This window comes from Grammomys surdaster, unplaced genomic scaffold (genome assembly GCF_004785775.1).
Source record: "Grammomys surdaster isolate TR1022 unplaced genomic scaffold, NIH_TR_1.0 125701, whole genome shotgun sequence".
Taxonomy (NCBI): Eukaryota; Metazoa; Chordata; class Mammalia; order Rodentia; family Muridae; genus Grammomys; species Grammomys surdaster.
The window spans coordinates 2,198,554-2,218,849 of NW_021620536.1; the positions used below are offsets into that span (position 1 = coordinate 2,198,554).

Here is a 20,296-nt window from a genome sequence, read left to right on the forward strand (position 1 = left end):
TCCCTCCCTCCCTCCCTCCCTCCCTCCCTTTCTCCTTCTCAGTAAAGCTGTTTCATACTCTATACTCTAAATAGATTTTCTTTAAAAAAAAGTTCTGCTTTCCAGGGGCTGGAGAGATGGCTCAACGGTTAAGAGCACTGACTGCTCTTCCAGAGGTTCAGTTCAGTTCCCAGCAACCACATGGTGGCTCACAACCATCTGTAATGGGATCTGATGCCCTCTTCTGAAGACAGCAACATTGTACTCATATAATAAATAGACAGATAAATAAATAAATAAACAAATAAACAAACAAATCTTAAAAAAAATAAAATAAAACTCTGCTTTCCATCTGGGACTCCCCACCTCTTAAATGCTTTTCTTACTTCATCATACATTAGTGTGTCTGCATTGTTCCTCCGGTGCTGTGGGGTCCTGGAAGTAATTACAAGCATGTGCTATCACATTAGCACATAGCAATAACACACTGGGCAGTTTTCTGTCCCCCAGATCCCAGTGCCCCACCCAGTCAATGCTCACCCTATCGCTAACCCTTTTGTGTTGCTGTGGTTATGTGTCTCCCAAGTTGTCCTACAGAAGGAATCATACAGTATCTAGCCTTTCCAGAAGGACTTCTTTCAGTTAGTAAGGCGAACTAAAGATCTGCTTTTGTCTTACACAAACTACTACTCGTTCCTTTCTCTTTTTTTCTAAGAAGCTTGTTAGGATTTTATTGAAATTCAAAGTAATATCAGAGGAATATCATAATTGCAATTTTGACTACAACCAAATAGCAACCCAAGCAATTCCTCCTCAGTCATGTGTATATGAACTAACACAGCAGCCTTAGAAAGCATGTTAGCCTCCCAATAAGCAGGATCAAACTTGAGTCAAAACACTTCATTGTTGCAAAGTTCTAGAAGGCTGGCTTTGTGGGGACAATATATCCACAGCTGCCTGTATTAACTGAAAATTTTATCTACACATTTCGCATCATCAAAAGGCTTCCTCTGGCTGCCAGGCTGAAGAAACTTCTTCACTGTGGGGAGGTTGCTGACTCTGGTTCTCAGTGCCTTCAGCAGAGGGAAGTTGGCCAAAATGCTGGGATCGAGCTCTTCCACATGGTAGAGCATTTGAACCAGGTAAACATCCGTCCTGCTCAGCCTGTTGCCAATGAGATAATCTTGTCCATGGCTCTTCAATACCTTTTCATAAGCAGGGAAGTAGCTGTTCCTTGCTTTGTCCTTGATCTTGGCAAGACTTGCCTCTTTCTCCCTAAGGGGAATGTAAGGGTGATGGAGAACAATTTCATCCGGATCCGCCATACCTTCTGTATACATGTCGATGATGGCTCTCTCCTTCATGTCCTTCCCATAGAGGTTGTGTTTGGAGGCAATGTAGTTGAGAATGGCTCTGGTCTGCACCAGCTTCATCCCGTCAATCTCTACCATGGGCACTTGCTGGAACATCAAACTCCCATCATTTCTCAACCTTTCCAGGTCATCCCGAGTTTTCAGAAATTGCTCTTCAAACTCTACTTCAGCTGCAGCCAAGAGCCACCGGATAGGTTCCATTCTTCCTCTGCCATCGAAGTAGTGGAGGACTGGCTTCCCCGCCATGACAGCAATTGCTTGGGTTTTCTCGCTGGAGAATTCTCTTTGCTCTCAAAGCAGGAAAGAGCCACCTACTACCGGTTTCTTACTGCTAAACAATTTCTCTTCTAAGAATGCACCTCAGTTAGTTTATTCCTTTACTCACAGGGTATCTTCTGAGTTCCAGGTTGGGGTGATTATGTAGATGCTACCGTACATAATCAAACGCCAGCATTTGTGTGAACATAAATTTCCAGTTTATTTGAGTGAATGCCCAAGGACACAGTTGCTGGACTGCATGGTAAGACTATCCTGGCTCTGAGAGACGTTTCCACACTGGCCGCGCCATTTACATATGAGCAGGAAGAACTCTTTGTGTTTTGTATCCTTGCCAAGCAGCTGATGGTGACAGTTTTCCTCCCACGATCTTATTAGGCAAGTTATGTCCCCCCCCCCATTTTAATTTATTAACAACAGATGACATCGAATGCTTTATTTATGGAGAAATCGATTTATTAATCATACTATTTTCTTATTGTTGAGCTTTGATTTTTTTGTTGTTGTTGTAGTGGGTTTTTTGTTCTGGGTTTGAGTTGGGTTTTGTTTGTTTGTTTTTGTTTATTTTGAGATAGGATGGAACCCTGGCTCTCCTGAAACTTGCTATGTGGACTGGGCTGGCCTCCAATTCCCAGAGATCTGACTTCCTCTACTTCCCAGGTGCCAGGATGAAAGGTGTGCGCCCCCGTCCTCACCTTTATTGTTGAGTTTTAAGAATTCCTTAAATATTTTGTAAAGACCTCTACTGCCAGGTATGTGTTCTACAAATATTTTAACTCAGTCTGTAGCTTTTATTCACTTAACAGAATCCAGCCACTTCAACACCTTTATCTCAAACCTACAGTGTCTGGGTCTGTGAATTCCCCCACCCCTCACTGTTTAAGCGATTTTGTTAATGATAGTCTGAGAAGACTAACAAAACAGGCTTTTTAAAAATCCTTGTCGAAGATTTGTAACTATACGTGTATGGTTTTATTTTTACACGATTTTTTCTAGCTTAAAAATCCCAGTCCTGTTACATCATTCTGAATTGTATTTTTCTCTAATATGTCATCAAAGCCCCATGTTGTTTGCTTCTGCTGAAGTACACTTTACTTAGCTTTAGGAAAATCAGGGATTTTGCAAGATCTTGTACAGTGACTTTATACATCCAGAATGTCAATATAAATATATTAAGAAATAATAAATTATCATAAAACTTCCTATAAAAAAATCCCAGTCTTCGTTGCTGGTGCAGAAGTGACGCTGTGTGTGTGTGTGTGTGTGTGTGTGTGTGTGTGTGTGTGTGTGTGCGCGCGTGCGTGCGCGTGCACGCTGTGTGTGTGCATGTGTGTATGTGTGTGTGTATGCCAGTCTTTTGAAATTTTCTCATGTAGAAAATCATGTCATTTGAAAACAAAGGGAAGTTTAGTTTTCTTCCTTCTTAATTTATATACACACCTTTTATTTATTTTCTTGTCTTATTACACTAGCTAAGACTTGCAGAGCCTCTTCCTAATCTTAAAGAACAAACATTTAGCTTGTTACCCTTAAGTGTATATTAGCTGTAGGGATTTGGTATGAGTTCTTTTTTAAGGAGGAATTTTATCATATGTTATTATTTTTATTGTGCTCAGAGATGGCAGGGTGGGGTGGAGGGATCTCTGCCATGGCGCATGTGAGGAGGTTAGAGGTCAAGTTCCCAGTGTTGGTTCTCTCCTTCTACCATGTGGGTCCCAGGGGATCAAATCCAGGTTTGCAGCAACCTTTACCCTCTAAGCCATCTTGCTGGCCCTTGGTGGAAGTTCTTTATTTATTAAGGACGTCCTCCTCCATTTGAGGCTCGCTGAGAGCTTACCGTTACTTTTGTTGTTCTTGTTTGTTTTTGTACTTGTGAATGGGTGTTTCCTCATATAGTTTTGTTCCTGAGCATACTGATATGAGTGTAAGACTTTTCTTCCTTTTGCCTGCTGATTTGGAAGATTATGTTGATATTCAAGTGCTGAATTAACCTGTATCCCTGGAGTAAATGATACTAGTCATGGTATATAACTGGTTTATATACTATGGTTATACAGTATTATTTGTTAGTATTTTGAGGGCTTTAAAACATTACTTATTTTATTACACATTTACATATGTGTACCACATGTATGCAGAAACCCGAGGTGGTCAGAAGAGGACATCAGATCCCTGGAACTGGAGTCATAGGCAGTTGTGAGCTGCCATGTGAGGAGAGGGGAACTGAACTCAGGTCTTCTGGGAGAACAGCAAGTGCTCTTGACCACAGAGCCACCATTCCAGCCATGAGGTTATGTTTAAAGTCAATCTTCATAAGAAGTATTGGCCTTTAGGCTTTTCTTACAGTGTCTTTATCTGCTTGGCATTAGGATAATATTGGCTTTGTAGAACAAATTAACAGGTGTTCTCTCTGCTTCTGTTTTATTGACAAGATCATGGAGAACTGTATCTCTTCTCTCTTTAAATGTCTGGTAGGATCTACCAGTAAAAACAATTGGCTTGATGCTTCTCACTTAAGTATCTATTAATTATATAGTTATAAGATTATTAATTACACAGTTGTAAGTTACAATTGATTATGTAGTAGCAGAGACGGCACAGGGTCTACAAAACTGAGGTGAAGCATGGATTTGCAACCTTGTATAGCTTTGTTTTCTGTATAAACGAAGATGTTATTGATCAACATATGATGTGGGAGAAGGAGTTTTTGGAAGGTGCTTTAAGAAAACATTTGCTTACTTTCTTCCCTTAGCCAGCATCTCTGTCTTCTCAAGCATACCGTTATCTTCTCAAACCATGTTCCTGCCTTGATGGTAATTGACTGAACCTCTGAACCTGTAAGCCAGCCCCAATTAAACGTTGTCCTTATAAGAGTTGCCTTGGTCGTGGTGTCTGATCACAGCAGTTATCAGATGTGATACTGTTATCAACTCACATTTTAGCTCATGGAAATGTGAAATGACCAAGCATCATTTAAGGTTTTTGAGTTCCTAAAATGCTTGATAAAGTGATATGTGGGTGCCCTCTAACAGAAATATTGAAGCTTTGAGATTTTAAATTAAAATTTTTTTATCTTCAAATTTTCTCTAGTGATTGTGTACTTATTAGTTTTATTACCATACACAATGTATAAATAAGAGAGAAATCACTGCTGGATTTTCTTTCTACAGTGTCAACGTATAACAAGGAGAGAATATAAACACAGAGAATATTAGTTACGTAAACAACTAATGAACAAGATCACCCATTAGCCTACTGTCACAGGCTGCTGGACAGAAGAGATAGCGCTCACACTGAAATATTTATCTGTGCTCTAGTAAGAGGCTCCTGTGTTTCAATCACTGAGATCGTTCGGTACCGTCTTTAAATTACAATCTCGTTTGTAGTTCATTATGGGGGGGGGATGTCACGCCATATCAGTTGCTGGGGTAGTCAGGTGTTTCATTTCACACCATAATTCTTTTGTGTTGGAACTAAATCTCACATTGGGATTGTAGTTTAAGATTTTCACCCGTCAAAGACAATCCACCACTTTTTAACATAATCACTCCTCTCTGCAGAGAGAGAGTGCAGCTTCCTGGTAACGTGGGCATCGGGGCCCAGGCTCAGTCTCTAGCACAAGAAAAAAAGAGAGAGGTGGTGTTGGAGAAAAAGGGAGGAGAAGAGGAAGAGAGGGAGAGGCAGGAAGAAGGAGAATAAAGGAGAGGAAGAGATAGTAGGAGAGAGAAAATGAAGGTGCTTCTTCTCCTCCAGGCCCCAATCCCCGGCTCTACAGAGCACCTGTCAGACATTTATATTTATTTGGTGGGTAAATGGACTTATCTTTTCCCAGTTTATAATAAAATTGGCCCTCGCAAAAAAGTCCACACAAACTGCCAGACATACGCTTGTGTGTATGTGTGTGCATGGTATATGTGTGTGGTATACACACATTAAGTGTGCAGTCTCTTATCCATTCCTGTGTTTGCAGAGGCCAGGGGATGACAGCAAGTGTCTCTCACTCTACAACTACTCGACTCAGGGAGGATTAATGAACCTGGAGCTAAGCTGTCAGTCAACATCCGCAGAGATCTCCCTGTCTCTGCCCACAACAGCGCTGGCTGTGTGGTGGCTGGGATCTGTGTTCAGCAAATAGCTAGGACTCTTAACTGATTTACAGAATGCATTTTAAAGTAGAAAACTTAAGAGTATTCATTGAATTAAACAATCATTTCCCAAGCCTGACCACCACCAATACAGAAAATTCAGTATTCCACAGAATGCTTTTCATCAATTAAATGTTTCTTTGCAAGAATCTAAATCCAAGGTTGGGAAAATGTGTGCTCTTCTGTAGTTAGCTTAAAATTTCCCTTCAACACACACATCGCTTCAGCTCCTCTTTCCTAACTCACGCCCACTCCTTACACTCAGGCCTTCCACAAACCCAATAGTTACTGTTTCTTGTCTCCTCATAAGTTATACTGTGCACACATGTAAATGTTTCCCTAGCTCTAACTCTGTCGCAAACGCTTCAGTTTCGGTGTTGGATAAGTGCATAAGAATATATTTGATAGTGAATAATGTGAGATTGGTATGAATGCCACAGCGGCAGAACGGCTGTTCTAACTGTTCACTGATATGTGTAGACTTTGGGTCTGATTAATTTCAGTGAGTGACGCTTTCTATTTGCAAGTTTTTTTTTAATGATAACATTTATTTTCCTTTTTATTGATTCAGGGTGCTAGGATTACTGGTCTCTGTCACCATACCCAGTTTATCTGAGATCTTCAAAGTCTTAAGAAGACTGCATTTTCCTGGTGTGCTAGGACTTGGACTAAAACTTCTGAATTTCCTTATTGCGTCAAGGGTGAGCTTCATTTAAATTTCTTGCTTTATAATGGAGTCAAATAAGGACTTGGAGACGTACGACAAGCTCCCTAGGGCCACAGAATCAGTACCTGGTACTGCTTCACCCTTAATCTAAGACAAGCAAGCCTGCCTTACATAGGAGAGGTCCTAGATTCCAATCGAAACCCAACTTAGCTCCCCAGTTTATAAACACATTTCATATTTCCTCTGTTTCCAGTGGGGCTTTTGTTTTACTCCTGCAAATAAGCATAGGGGAAAGGATGCAGGAAAGAAGGAGAAGAAACTAGAGAAGAGGCCATTCTAGTCAAGGGATGTTTAAAAATCTATTCATTTTCTGGAAAAACAATGTTTGCCTGTGTGCTGCTTTACATTGCTGGCCAGGAGCCTGCTTGGAAGGAACAAGTTAGTCCCTGAACTTTGTTTAGGGTTTTTGTGCCAACTGGTTCATATGGTAACTTGGATTCAAGCAAGACTTTACAGCTCTGCGCTCTGTATATAGACACGGCATGTGCAAAATGCTTGTGTGTTGCCAGTCGGTGAGAAGCCAGCTCAGAGGGACAGACTGGGACAGACGTCTCTCTTCTGGCTTGATCATTAAACTGGATGTGTTTACATGACTGTCGACTGCTTTGGAAAAACACACAAACACAGTGTAAATATTGTGTCATGCCGTGAGAAAGAGCAGAAGTGTAAGATATCCACAATAGGGCCTGGGCTAGCTGAGCTGACTTTCACACCCATTCCACTGTGTAAACACTCTGGTGTTTTTCATGAGCTGTGCTCAGAAATACCACAAATTTGGGAGGGGGCCACTGAACATGGGGGAGACAGGTATACATCATGATACGTTTATAACACCCATCCATATCCCAGTCATACCTGTTAGACACAGTAATAGGTTACAGTGCTAACCAGCTGAATCACAGCTAACTACACCGAGTTATCTATTTTTATTAGAACTCAAGTCATTACTGTCACTCAGCATCCTCTGGGCTACCCATCTGCTTGGAATCAAAGCTCAGGAGAGGGATACTGTTGCATGTGCAGAGTTCTGGTTGGACACCAGTGCTACTTAAGTGCAAGGTTGTGGCCAAGGTCAGCGAGCCGATACCTGAGAAGGCGGTGGGAATGTCCTGTTCTCCACCAGCTTCCTGCACTAGACTCAGACACGGAGCCCCGAATAGCACAGCCAGCCAACAGGGTGTCTGCTTACCCCTGCTTGTCAGGACAGTGGGGAGATCAGAGCTCTCACTCAGGGTGATCAGCCGTTAAGGCTCCAGAGAACCAGAGTCCTGCTGGATTGCACGTTTCCAGTGAAACCTTCTCCTATTGAGCATGAGTGGTTTTACCAAAGAGGGGACTGTGGCCATACGGATGGAGACAGAAATTCGGGGAATTGAAGGCAAGGGTTGGAAGCCTACAACTGTAGGCAAGAGGGCTAAGAAACGTGTGTGTGTGTGTGTGTGTGTGTGTGTGTGACAACAGGAGGCTTTTCATACCTGGTAGGGACAGCAAGGACCATGGTATGAAGCAGGCTACTAGGCAAGCATTTACTTTCTTGTGTGACTGTGAGCAGATAAAAGCTCCAGGCATTCAGAGGGAGCAAAGCTGTTCCTTAAGAGGAAACTCTCTCCACGTCTCACAACCAAGTCTATCCCTTGCCCTCTTGCTCCCTTCCTGTGCCCCATTTTAGTTTCATTTCTGTTGTGGTGACAAATATTCTGACAGAAGCAACTTAGGAGAGGAAGGGACTTGTTCGTGTGGCTTATGATTCCAGGTTACAGTTCATTGTGTGGTGAGTCACAGTGGTAAGAGTTTATAAACATCATAGCCACAGTAAAGAACAAGAAAAAAACCATCATGCTTCCTGCTTGCTCAGACTAGGTCAGCCCTCTAGGGTCTAGGACCCCAAAACAGGGAATGGTGCTGCCCACCGTGTACTGTGTCTTCTAATCTATCAACAATCAAGACAATCACCAAAGACATGGCTCCAGGCCAATCTGATCTGGACAGTTCCTCATCTACTCTCTTCCTAGGACAGTTGAAACTAACCAGCACGATCCTATAAAGTGTTAGAAACACCTCATAAGTTCTCCTTTGAGCAAAGATACACTTTACCCCTTGAGATCAGTTGCTCCATCTAAACGAGGTCAATGTTCTATGTTTAAGCAATAGTCCCTAAATGCATTTATTTATCAATGGGAAATGGGCTCGGCCAGACTGGATGGGGCACATGGTGTCGGTGTCCTCCTGTTCCTTACACGGGCTTCCCTTGGGCATCCATGTGGAGGTAGCTCTTAGAGCAGGAAGGAACTTTCCCAGAAGTTCTGGCATTTAGGCCATCAACTCTAGCAGACAGTACACATGTTCACTCAAAAGTGGTGTGCTTTATAGTCTGAGATTTTTATTTAGGAGGGCCATTAAAAGTACCTGTAGAAGAAGAGCCTCGGCAAATGTGAGTTGACATAGTTTTAGCATACATGTATAAAGTCATACATATACATATATGTGGGATAGGTCCTTCTGTGACTTCCTATACACAACTTCTTAAAGTTATGGGTCATATAACTGAGTGTGAGGTTCATGAATGTGAGGGTTGGCAGCAGTAAAATGTTCCTGAGCCCTAAAAGACCCAAAATTAACGTAAAATCGGGTATGAAAGAATCTGGGTGTTTCTGTCAGCATTCACTCTTGTTGAATCCAGCAATTTCACTGCAGCCTTGGTTGAAAAGACACAGCATGTGTCCTTTGCACATACATGTGCCCTTTGCGGCATGCGTGCCATCTCAGGACTTGACACCACAAATGATGTATAAGATGGTTTGACTCAGATTCAAGACTACTGCACATTATGAACTGAGGTGTTTTTACTGAGCATACAAGGTTTCTGCTCTTACAGAAGCCTAACAGTTAAATTGTAGAAATCTTTGGTATTTTCTTATGGCCTTTCCTCAATAGGTAAGCACTGGTGTGTAGCATACCTGTGGACTGTACTACATTAGAATGTTTGATTTTAAAAATTGCTGTTTGAGTTTCACAGAATTTCCAACAACTTCTGAAAAAGCCTTAAACATATTTATGTCACTGTATATCCATGTGGTCTTAGCATTGTTGGTTATAAAAGCAAACATCACTCAGCCCGCAAAACCCTGAATACACTTTGCACTGCAGTATGAAACATTCCACCAAGATTTCTTTGTGTAAAAATAACAAGCACAACTATTAGTATGCGAACTTGATTTCCTCTTTCACAGATGATAAAATTACATGTATGCCACAGACTTGTTTTAAAATAAATGTGTGTGCACGATGTGTGCCTCTGCTTACCTGTTTGAGTGTGCTCACTTGTCCGAGGAGATGTGGATGCTAGAGACAGATCTCAGCCATCTTTATCACTCTCTGCTTCATTTTTTGAGACAGGGGCTCTCACTGAACCTACATCGTACTATTCGGAATAGGCTGGCTGGCCAGGGAGCCACAAGATCTGAATATCTCCATACCCCCGGGCTTTGGTTACAGGGTCACTCCACCATGCCCAGGGTTCATGGGAGTGCTAGGATCTAAATTCAAGTCCTTACGTAGTAGGTATTATAGCCCCTGATCCAGCTCAGAACAAACTAGATTTTCTTGGGCCTCAAGGGTTATGGTGCCTGCTGTGGGGCTCATGCCTTGAGTTTGACTGGTGGGACCCACACGGCAGGAGAGAACTGATCTCTGTAGCAGGATACTTAATTCTGCTACATTGTATTCCCAGTGGAACTGGGTGATTAGGCAGTAGAAGAGGAGGTGGAGCTGGGAGAAGAAGAGAGGAAGGGGAGGGGAGAAAAAGAGGAAGGGGAAGGGAGAAAGAGAGGAAGGGGAGAGGAGAAAGAGAGGAAGGGGAGGGGAGAAAGAGAGGAAGGGGAGGGGAGAAAGAGAGGAAGGGAAGGAGAGGAAGGCAGCTAGCAGCCATGGAGAACCACAGATATGTTGAAAGCTGTCCTGGGTAGCAACTTCTATCAAAAGGTTAGCTATTGGGTAACAACTCTAATTGTGTGGGCATCTTGTTGATTGAGCATTTCTAAATATATAAATCCTTTAGATAATCATTAAGCTTTAAGAGTCTCATTTCTCCTGGGTACTGCGAGGATGGCAGATATTGTCTGGGATTCAACCGAGCTTTGTGGATGTATCGTGGGGGATTGGCAGAGCCATCCCCCATACTGGCATCTCGTGGGTGCCAGGGCCTGCACATCTAGCTAGCTGGAGCCCTGGTCAGAGCCAAGGAGCAGGGGAACATGGTGGCTGTCCGGGAACAAGGCAGACTGGACACTGTTTTCTGAATATCACCCCTACAGATTTCTACAAGTTGTCCTCTGGCCTGCACATGATCTGTGGCTGGAGCATGCCGACACAGATACACACACAAGGTAAATAATGAATAATGTAATAGCATGATTTATTATCAGTAATTGTTTGATTTGCATATCTGTATATCCAAGGTTAATAAAAATTTTCCAGGTGAAGATGAGCGACAAGTGAAGTCAGTTTGGAAGCCCTGCCCTAGACTTCGACACTGTGGCATCGGGCTTGGTGTACAGGACCATGGTGAAAGAATACAGCCTCCCTGAATGTCTCCTCCTCACCTTTCCCTTCCTTTCCACTGGATAACAAGAGCATTGCCTCAGCTAACACATGCAAACTCAAGGGGCCGACTTCTCCTTCCGGGAATTGTGATTCAGAGATGTCTAAGCAATAGAACACAGTGAGCTCCAAGCCTGCTGTTGTAGGTGCTTCTCAGTTCTCAGTGTGATTCAGTCCACTTGATTTTTATGTGGATTGTTCATGGCCAGATTTTATTCAGAGTCGATTCTGTACTGCCTGAGATGGAGGAACATTACCTCCCTTAATGGCACAATTCAATTGCAGTCAGGAAATGGAGTTATTTTAATATCACTGAAAAACTAAACACAATTAAGAATGTGAATCTTCCCAGCAAAACATCACATGACATATTCAAGAAAGAAATCTAAATGCCTTTTAGTTGAGCTGATGGTTTGGCTTATTTACCTTCAAATATTCAACATATTACGGTTAATTCAACTGTTGAATAAATAAGTAAATAAATGTTTAACATTTAACATTTAGACAAGTAACTGGATTTTCGCATTAATTCTGGCATTTTTGCACCTTTCTTTTTTTTTTTTTTTTTAACGAACTAATGACTTTATTGAAGTAAAGTACTTGAAGACAGTAAAAATGCTTACAGGAGAAAAATAAAAACAAAACACACAAAAAAAAACCAAAAAACCATGCTGGGTGATAGAACACAATACCATCCCTGATACTTCCTGCACAGCATACTAGTTGCTTAAGCATAGGAGATTCTTCTCTTCAACAGCGTTTAATGCTTATATAACCCTTGGGAGGATCTGCCTTATAGTTTATCAGAAACTTCCTGGACCTTGTCGCTTTTATGAACTTCCTAAGTTTTGCTTGTCTCTCTCATTTTTTTTTTCCTGAATATTACCAGTTTTTTCTTTCCTCTTTCTACCAAGAAGTGTTTCACCTCAGAGGAAATTTAACTATTGTTAAATAGCACCCTTTACACTCCACAGGAATAATTATCAGTAAATCTTTTCTAGATTTAGTATCCTTTCTTTTTTTTCTCCATTTATTTATTTATTCACTTTACATCCTGATCACAGGCCCAACTCTCCTCCCACAGCTCCTCCCCCTCCCTTCTCTCCACTTCACCTCAGAGAAGGGGAAGCTTCTTCACAGGGTACCAACACACCCTGGCACCTCAAGTAATGCAGGACTGCATATCTCCTCTCCCACTGAGGCCAAACAAGTCAGGCCAGTTAGGGAAGCAGGATCCACAGGCAGGTAAGAGAGTAAGGGTAAGCCCTGCTCTAGTTTTTCGAGACTCACATGAAGACCAAGTTAAACATTTGCTACATAAGTGCAGAAGGCCTGTGTTTCAGCCCTTGTATGTCCTTTGGTAGGTGGTTCAGTCTCTGAGATCCCCCAAGTGTCCAGGTTATTTGATTGTGTTGGTCATTTTGGCACCTTTTCTTAACTTACATTTTCATAATCCCTAAAAAAGGAACAATAGACAATAGATACTAACATATAAACTATATACAGTCTTAATATTATTTCTCAGCCAATTAAAATATACTTGGAAGAATATGCTTCTGCTATGAAAACCTGTGCACAGCAGAAGCCTCCCCTCACAGCTAAAGTGTAAATATCACATCATATGTACCTGTTCATAGTCAGTACTATATACTTAGGGCAGTTACCAAGCTTTGCATTTATGTAATGTAAAGAAGAAAGAAAACAGGATATTCAGAAAGCTGTCCAAACATCCTCTTTTGAACAAAATGGCTTGGTTTAAATGTGTATTAAGATGTATCCTGCATATGTCTCTAACTGCCTTTACTGAAATGCAGTTGGTAATTCAGTACCGACTCCAAGTTTTCTATTCGTTTGTCTCTCCTTCCCAAATGATTAAACATTTTTTAAAAAGTTTATTTATTTATTTATTTATTTATTTATTTATTTATTTATTTAATGTAAGTACACTTAGCTGTCTTCAGACACCCCAAGAAGGCATCAGATCTCATTACATATTGTTGTGAGCTACCATGTGGTTGCTGGAATTTGAACTCATGAACTCTGGAATACCAGTCAGTGCTCCTTAACCACTAAGCCATCTCACTAGTCTAATTAAACATTTCTAAACAACGTGTTTCTCTCATCTTTATGTAATTTTAAATATATTGAGTTGTAAGATCTCAATTATGTCCGTTGAAAGATAAAAAGATAAGATGGAATACCACAGAAAAGCTTTTATTCTTTTTTAGGTAAGATATAAATGATAATAGTGATAATTTCTTTTAGTGAAAAGTGAAAAGAAACATTTTAAGTAGTTATTTATAATGGTTTCTATGGAGATATAATAAAGAAATTAATACTTTTATTTTATTTTTGAGATTTTATGTGTATCATTTCTCTTCGCTTCCAAACCCTACCCTATACCTAATTTCTTTCTTTTGAATCTACGCTTTCTTTTTTTTTTTTTTTATTAGTCAACTATTTTTTTTTTATTAATTTCTTTTTTTTTTTGAACATGAAATGCTTTTTTATAGCATGTTTTACAAGGGGAGGGGGTAAGAGGGTCCAGGTGGTGGAAAAGTACAAAATCTTCTTGGCCTGTGCCTTGAAACATGTCATGGTCTATATGGTACACTGCCTTGAATTATGATCTACCTGCAGTTCTTCAGAAGATATGGTACACTGCTTGAGTTATGGTCTCCCTGCTATTCTTAAGAAGAATACTCTGCTTTGAGTCTGCTTTGAGTCTATATGCAGAGTACTCTGCTTTGAGTCTATATGCAGTTGCTAAGCAGGATCTTGCAGTTGCCAAGCTTCAGAGGACATTGTGCAGGTGGGGAAAGGTAGGGGGTAAGGGTAAGGGCGAGGGTCCTGGCTTCTGGCATCTCCCCCTTCTCTGTTTAGTTAGAGAAGGCGTCTTATGTTCAATCCCAACTATGTGCGTTTTGAATTTGGATGTCTAATTATGGGGGGTCTTAGACAAGTTCACAACCCCAAAACACTGATGTGAGACGAGTCACATCGATGGTCGAAGGCTTTAGGCTGTCGACGATGGGCAACGTCAAGGGACTCTGATGTGGGTGAAAGGAGGGTGAGAGTTGGCGAGCCTTCCTTTATGACAATATTACACCCCAAACTGACAAATGGTTGGTAACTTGAACATTTACAAGAGACTAGGATGGCTGTGAGTTAGCCCAATGACGGGATTATTGTAGGTCCACTTCCCAGGGGCCCACCCAATGCAGCCGAAAAGGAGTGCGTGGTGCTGGGAGTGGGTGCAGCCTACATGGCCTAAGACAGGGCTCTCACCCTCCTTTTGCACCTTTCTTGTTTTGTTGTGTTTAAAGAGTCTGACTATGTAGCTCTGGCTGTCCTGGAACTATGTAGACCAGCCTGGCCTTGAACTCATAGAGCTCTGCCTTTCTCTACCTCCTGAGTGCAGAGACCAAAGGCGTATGACACTACACCTGGCTGTATTTTAGCATCTTGAAGAGGAGATGTGGTGAAAGGCAAAGGGAATGGGGCTCATACTGACACTTAAAAATCCACAGCACCAAAACAAAATATATCCCGGTTCTGATCAACAGCTCCCTCTCGTTTCAAACATCGATTTGCTTTGTTTCGTTTTAAAGATCCTCTTTGTGACATTCAGTAATTTCTCATGCAGCAGTGAGGTGCCAAGAGGAGCTGTAATAAGAAGGGTAACATCACGAGACTGGCAAGCAGATGCAAGCTGCAGCCCCAGAAGAGGGGATCTGCAGAAGAGCAGGGGGTGTGGCTGGGTGGGGCGTGGCTGGGTGCAGCATGGCTGGGTGAGGGCGTGGCTGGGTGGGGGCGTGGCTGGGTGCGGCATGGCTGGGTGAGGGCGTGGCTGGGTGGGGAGGCATGGAATCTATCTTCTCTTAGGGACTTTTGGAAAATGTATCACCTCATTCACTTTATAGAAATTTCCTGCTTTAACTCTAAGCAGCAATGACCACTTCAATCTTATATATCAAACATACAGTCTGAGGACATTTTTAATACTCCATTTTTAAGGAATTTGAAGGTACCTTCATCAATCTAAATAAGCAAATAAAATATGTATAAAAATTTCATCTCAAAAAATTAAGCAAATATCTTAAAATTTCATACTTTTATATTCTGTCCCATTCTTTTGAAATGACACCAGAACCACTTTTCCCTTCATAAAAAATGTCAATTACAAATTAACAACCACTCAATGTACTCTAAACAGATGTGTTATTGGCAGCCCAAGCTACATGAATTACAAAGAGGCCCACTATGTAAACTTCAAAACATAACAAATAAAATACTTCGTTACTTCTAATTTAAAAGTTCACATGTGTAAACTATTTTTGACATTTGATTTTGCAGAAAAGAAACACACAAATACAGTGCATTATTTGTTATTTAGGTCCAATATAGCATTTGAGCAAAATAATAAATCAAGTATATATCTTTTATTAATTACACTTCTACCACATTTATGGAGTAACAGTAGGGTTACACTGGAGTGATTGCCTTCCTACTGTGATTTCTCTCCCTGTCCCACACAGCTTCCTTTGTGCCTTATCCTAAGAATGCATCTTTCATGGTTGGCTTTTTTTGCTATTTCTTTTCATGTGACATTCAGATATTTCAAATCACACAATTTAGGGAGAAATAAAGACCATATAACTTCATGTAGCTGAGTATATTAGCTTACAACCATGGCGCGTGAGAGGCCGAGAGGCCAAGAGGCAGGAAGATATTGCCAAGTCTGAGGCTGGCTTGGACTACTTGTAAGATACTATCTCAAAAACCCAAAGCTGTGTAAACAAAAAGTACAAAGAAACTGAACACCCATAGGCTGAAAAAGAAAGAAGGAAGAGGGGAGAGGGAAGAGGGAGGGAAGTAGGGGCAGGAGGAAGACACAAGTGGACCTTGGCTTAAATCTTACACTGTATACAAAAACAGACTCAAAGTGATTCATGAACTGGGTACCAAAGTTAAAACCTTTACTTTGCAAAGATGCTCTGGAGAGGATGAAGAGCTAAGTTTTGTACTCCTATGCCCCCATTGTCCTGAGGCCTGTGTGGAGGCGAAAGGGGAGATCCACATCTGTGAAACTGCCCTCTGACCTAGACACACACACACTGGGCATGTCTGCCTCCTCCATCAGGCACATGTGCAATAATAAGAATTCCCACAAACTTAAAAACTCAACGGAAGCAGGAAGAGGGCACAAGCAGGCGCTTCACCCATCAGATGATAGGTGTGACAGGTAAGAAGATGTTTAACCTCATTAGGAGCTAGGGCAATGGAAATTAAAACCACGAGGAGCTCTCACCGTAAATATCCCAGAATAGCTGCAATACAGAATACTGGCATGGGCCAGGGTCAGTCATGGTGAGAGATGTCCATATTCCCATTCTCTGGAGGTGGAGGCAGGAGGATTGGGAGTTTACAGCCATTCTCAGCTCTGGAGTGAGTTCTAAGTGAGCTTGGGTATACAAGCTTCTGTTTAAAACAATCCCCCCCCCCCACGTACACACACACACATACACCTACACATACACTAACACATGCACACACACACATGTATGTGCACACACACACAAACCCACATGCACACACACACATGTATTCACAAACACGCACAAGCACACATGCACAAATATACTCACACATACATACACTCCCAAACCCACACGCACACACACATAGGTACTCACAAACATGCACATGCACACACACACATACATACACATATACACACAAGCACACACACACACACGAAATAAAAATGACTTTGTTTTTTTCTTTGTCTTTAACTCGGATACTTTATTTTTTTATTGGTTATTTTATTTATTTACATTTCAATTGTTGTCTCCCCTTTCCAGGTTTCCCCTCTGTAAACCCCCTAACTCATCCCCCTTCCCCCTGCTTTTATGAGGGTGTTCCTCCACCTGCCCACCCACTCCTGCCTCACCACCCTAGCATTCCTCTATGCTGGGGTGTCAAGCCTCCACAGAACCAAGGGCCTCCCCTCCCATTGATGCCAGCTAAGGCCATCCTCTGCTACCCATGCAGCTGGAGCCATGCGTATATGAGCAACTGGATCATTAGTTCATTGCTGGTGAGATATAAAAGAGTGAAGCTGCTTTGGAAAACCTGGCGGTTTCTTGGATGAAATAGCCCCCCAATGAAAGTAACATAGTTATCTTTAATCTATCTTTAAAAGCAACTCAGGATTCATCTCCTCTAAGATGCACCATCACCACCTACATGTTCTGGTGAGTGACTGCTCTAGTTTCATTTCTGTAGCTGACATACAATATCCCAACTATAAGCAGCTCAGAAGGGAAACCCTACAATTCCAGGTTAGGATTAGGGGAAGTCCCAGTGGAAGAGCCTGAGGCAGCGACTGAGATCACACCTACACTCAGGAACAGAGAGAAAGGAATGAACAGCAGTCTTATGCTTGCTTTGGCTTCTCTTGTTCAGGCAGCTCAGGACCCCTTGCCTAGGGAATGGTGCCTTCCACTGTGGGCCTCCTTACATCAACTGCCTGAATTAAGACACTCCCCATATGCTCACAGGCAACTCAAATTAGGCAATCCCTCGTTATCCCATGTAAGTCATGGTTGTGTCAAGTTGGTGACTAAATCTAACCACCACAGGTCCCGGATTCACCACAGGCCATTTCTCCAACCACAGCTCTTACCACTGCTACAACTGTTGCTGTCTTTCTATCCCCCTCTTCCCCACCTCCTCCTCCTCCCTCCCGCCTCCCTCTTCTGCCTCTCTATAAGTCAGGAGGCTACCTGGAACTACCTACTACCCAGGTAGGTGGTAGGTACTTCCTTCCAAATATGGAGCTGACTGGACAACAAGACAAGTCACTGTCAAGCAGAATTCTCAATCACCAGAACGTAAACAATACGAACCTTTGCCTGACAGGCACCCATGTCCCCGCCCACTGGCTGGGCTTGTGTCCTGGCTTCCCCCGCTTCCGTGGACAGCAGACTGGAAGCCTGGCCTTTCTTCAGCAAACTTCATGTGAGGTGGAGAAATACCGCTCCCACTCCAGGTCTCTGATATTTCCAAGGTAGTCTTGCTCAGTTATTCCTTTCTTAAAAATTATTCTTTTGTTTGATTGTCCACTGAACACTACCCAAGTCCTTCCCTGGCTCTCATAAAATACTTGCAACTGTCAACAAGGAAGTAGAGGCAGCTTGGGTCCTTTCTCCTTACTCTGCAGCTACAACCGAGGCCTGGTTATCTCTCCCAATGCTTCCTCTGAGTTCAAGTATAAAAATGCATTCATTGTGTCCTGACCAAGTGCTGGGAGCCCCAAAGGCTTATCTGAGCTACACGTAGATGCAAACTCCCAGACTTCTTACTGTGTGAGTTACCTTTGGATACGAGACAAGCATTTGTCTCCTAGCAATACAGCCCGAAAGGAAAAGCATTCTTCAGCAACTGGGAGCTTCCTGTACTATGCTCAGACAGTCGGCGATTAAAAGATGGAGAAAAGTGGATGTTGGGTATCAGCCAGGGGTGGGGAACCAAATGATGCAGGTTAGAAGAGACTGTACACTAAAGGACAATCTTGGACTGACTACTCTCCTAAAGCTTCAGCTTAGCTTCCATAAAAGCAGACAGTAATATATAACTATGGGGCCCTAAGTGGTCAGTCAGTGTCTGAGCCTCAGAACCCAGCCTTGCACCAAGTCCCTGGTCTAGTTCGTGGCAGCTCCTGGAGAGCAAGCTCGACAGAGTTGCTTCTGGACAGTTACGTGGCACAAGCCTCTTGTTCACGTCTGATGTCACAATTCCATATTAAGAGCTCAGGACCAGGTCTGTCCTCAAATCAAGCACCACAGGTCAGAGTCAGAAAATGCACTCGGCCGGTTCCTGCTACAAGCCACAGTTCGCTTCATAACACGATTAAGCTGTGGAATCACTGGCTATCAAGGCATAAATCTTGCAGATTATTTCCGCTTGAGGAACACAATGAAAATACAATGTTTGGCTAAGGAGACAAGAGGCCATTCCGGACAAAACCAACAATAATTTCTTCATGAGTCCATAGAACAGTTCTCCCTGTTACCCCTCAGATAGTTAAGAAGCTTTTAGCTTTTAAATATGTCTCTGCAAAAATAAGCAGTAGGGGATGTATGCAAACGCAGAATTACTCGCCGGACAGTGCTGTATTGTCCTGTGTGCTGAAGTCGCTGGGGGAGACAGAGAGGAAACGTCCTGCCTTCTCTGGCTACCATTCCCTTCTTCCAGGAAGTGGAACCTGCTTCTCTTTTATGCTGTGGATCAGCTACTTCCTAAACCACAATGTGTTAGAACTATTATATTTTTTCTTGTGTGTGTACTGTGTGTGCTGTACACATGTGTGCAGGTACACACATGTTTATGCATGTACACGATGCCTGTATGTGCATGTGTGGAGGCCAGAGGAGGGTGTTGGGTGTCTCCTTTTCTCATTCTCCATTTTAGTACCTCAAGGCAAGCTTTTTCCCTGGACCTGTTTCTGCTTCGACGGTGGCCAGCAAGCTCCCAGAATCCACCTCTCAGCCTCTCAGTGCTGGAGCTGTGTGTGCACATGGTCACACCTGGCTTTTTTACATGAGTCCTGGGGACCCAAACTCAGGTTCTCGTGTGTGTGTGTGTGTGTGTGTGTGTGTGTGTGTGTGTGTGTAGCAAGTGCTCTTACTCACTGAGGAATCTTTCCAGCCCAGTACCTTTTTATTAATTCTACTTTTGATGACTTAGTATTTCTGAGAACTTGAGAATTAGGTAGACAATGAGGCTTTTGAATAAAATGTCCTAGGAGAGTTGCAGCCTCTCACTGACAGGAGAGAGGACTGCATCGTGAGTGCTGTGAACACTGGCACCGTGAGCCTCAGGCAGTACATGGTATCTAGGCTAACCATGTGAATGCTACCCATACCCACACCATACACTTACCACAGACTGCTCTGCCATGGCTAATCAATCGGGCAGGTAAATACTATGGTCGGGGGGGGGGGGAGGGAGAATATGGAGTGGGAGAGCTGGAAATGTCTGGGTTTGGGAGCAGAAACTTTTATAGCCACCCAGGGTTAATCATTGGTAGGAAGCAGGATCCTCAAAAGAGGACACCGCTGTGGAACAGTGAACACTGTTGAGCGTTCTCTCTCTCTCTCTCTCTCTCTCTCTCTCTCTCTCTCTCTCTCTCT

General features: G+C 42.6%; 1 protein-coding gene, 1 long non-coding RNA gene and 1 pseudogene across 2 annotated transcripts in view; 1 reads left to right on the forward strand and 2 right to left on the reverse strand.

The window, feature by feature from the left end:
- Nucleotides 1-20,296, reverse strand: part of Ddah1 (dimethylarginine dimethylaminohydrolase 1) — a 134,453-nt gene that overhangs the window by 91,210 nt on the left and 22,947 nt on the right. The gene's annotated exons all lie outside the window — the stretch shown is intronic.
- Nucleotides 942-1,598, reverse strand: LOC114639363 (annotated as a pseudogene).
- Nucleotides 10,430-11,163, forward strand: LOC114639364. Its single transcript, XR_003714001.1, has 3 exons — nt 10,430-10,481; nt 10,814-10,885; nt 10,977-11,163. It is a non-coding gene; the product is annotated as an uncharacterized LOC114639364 (long non-coding RNA).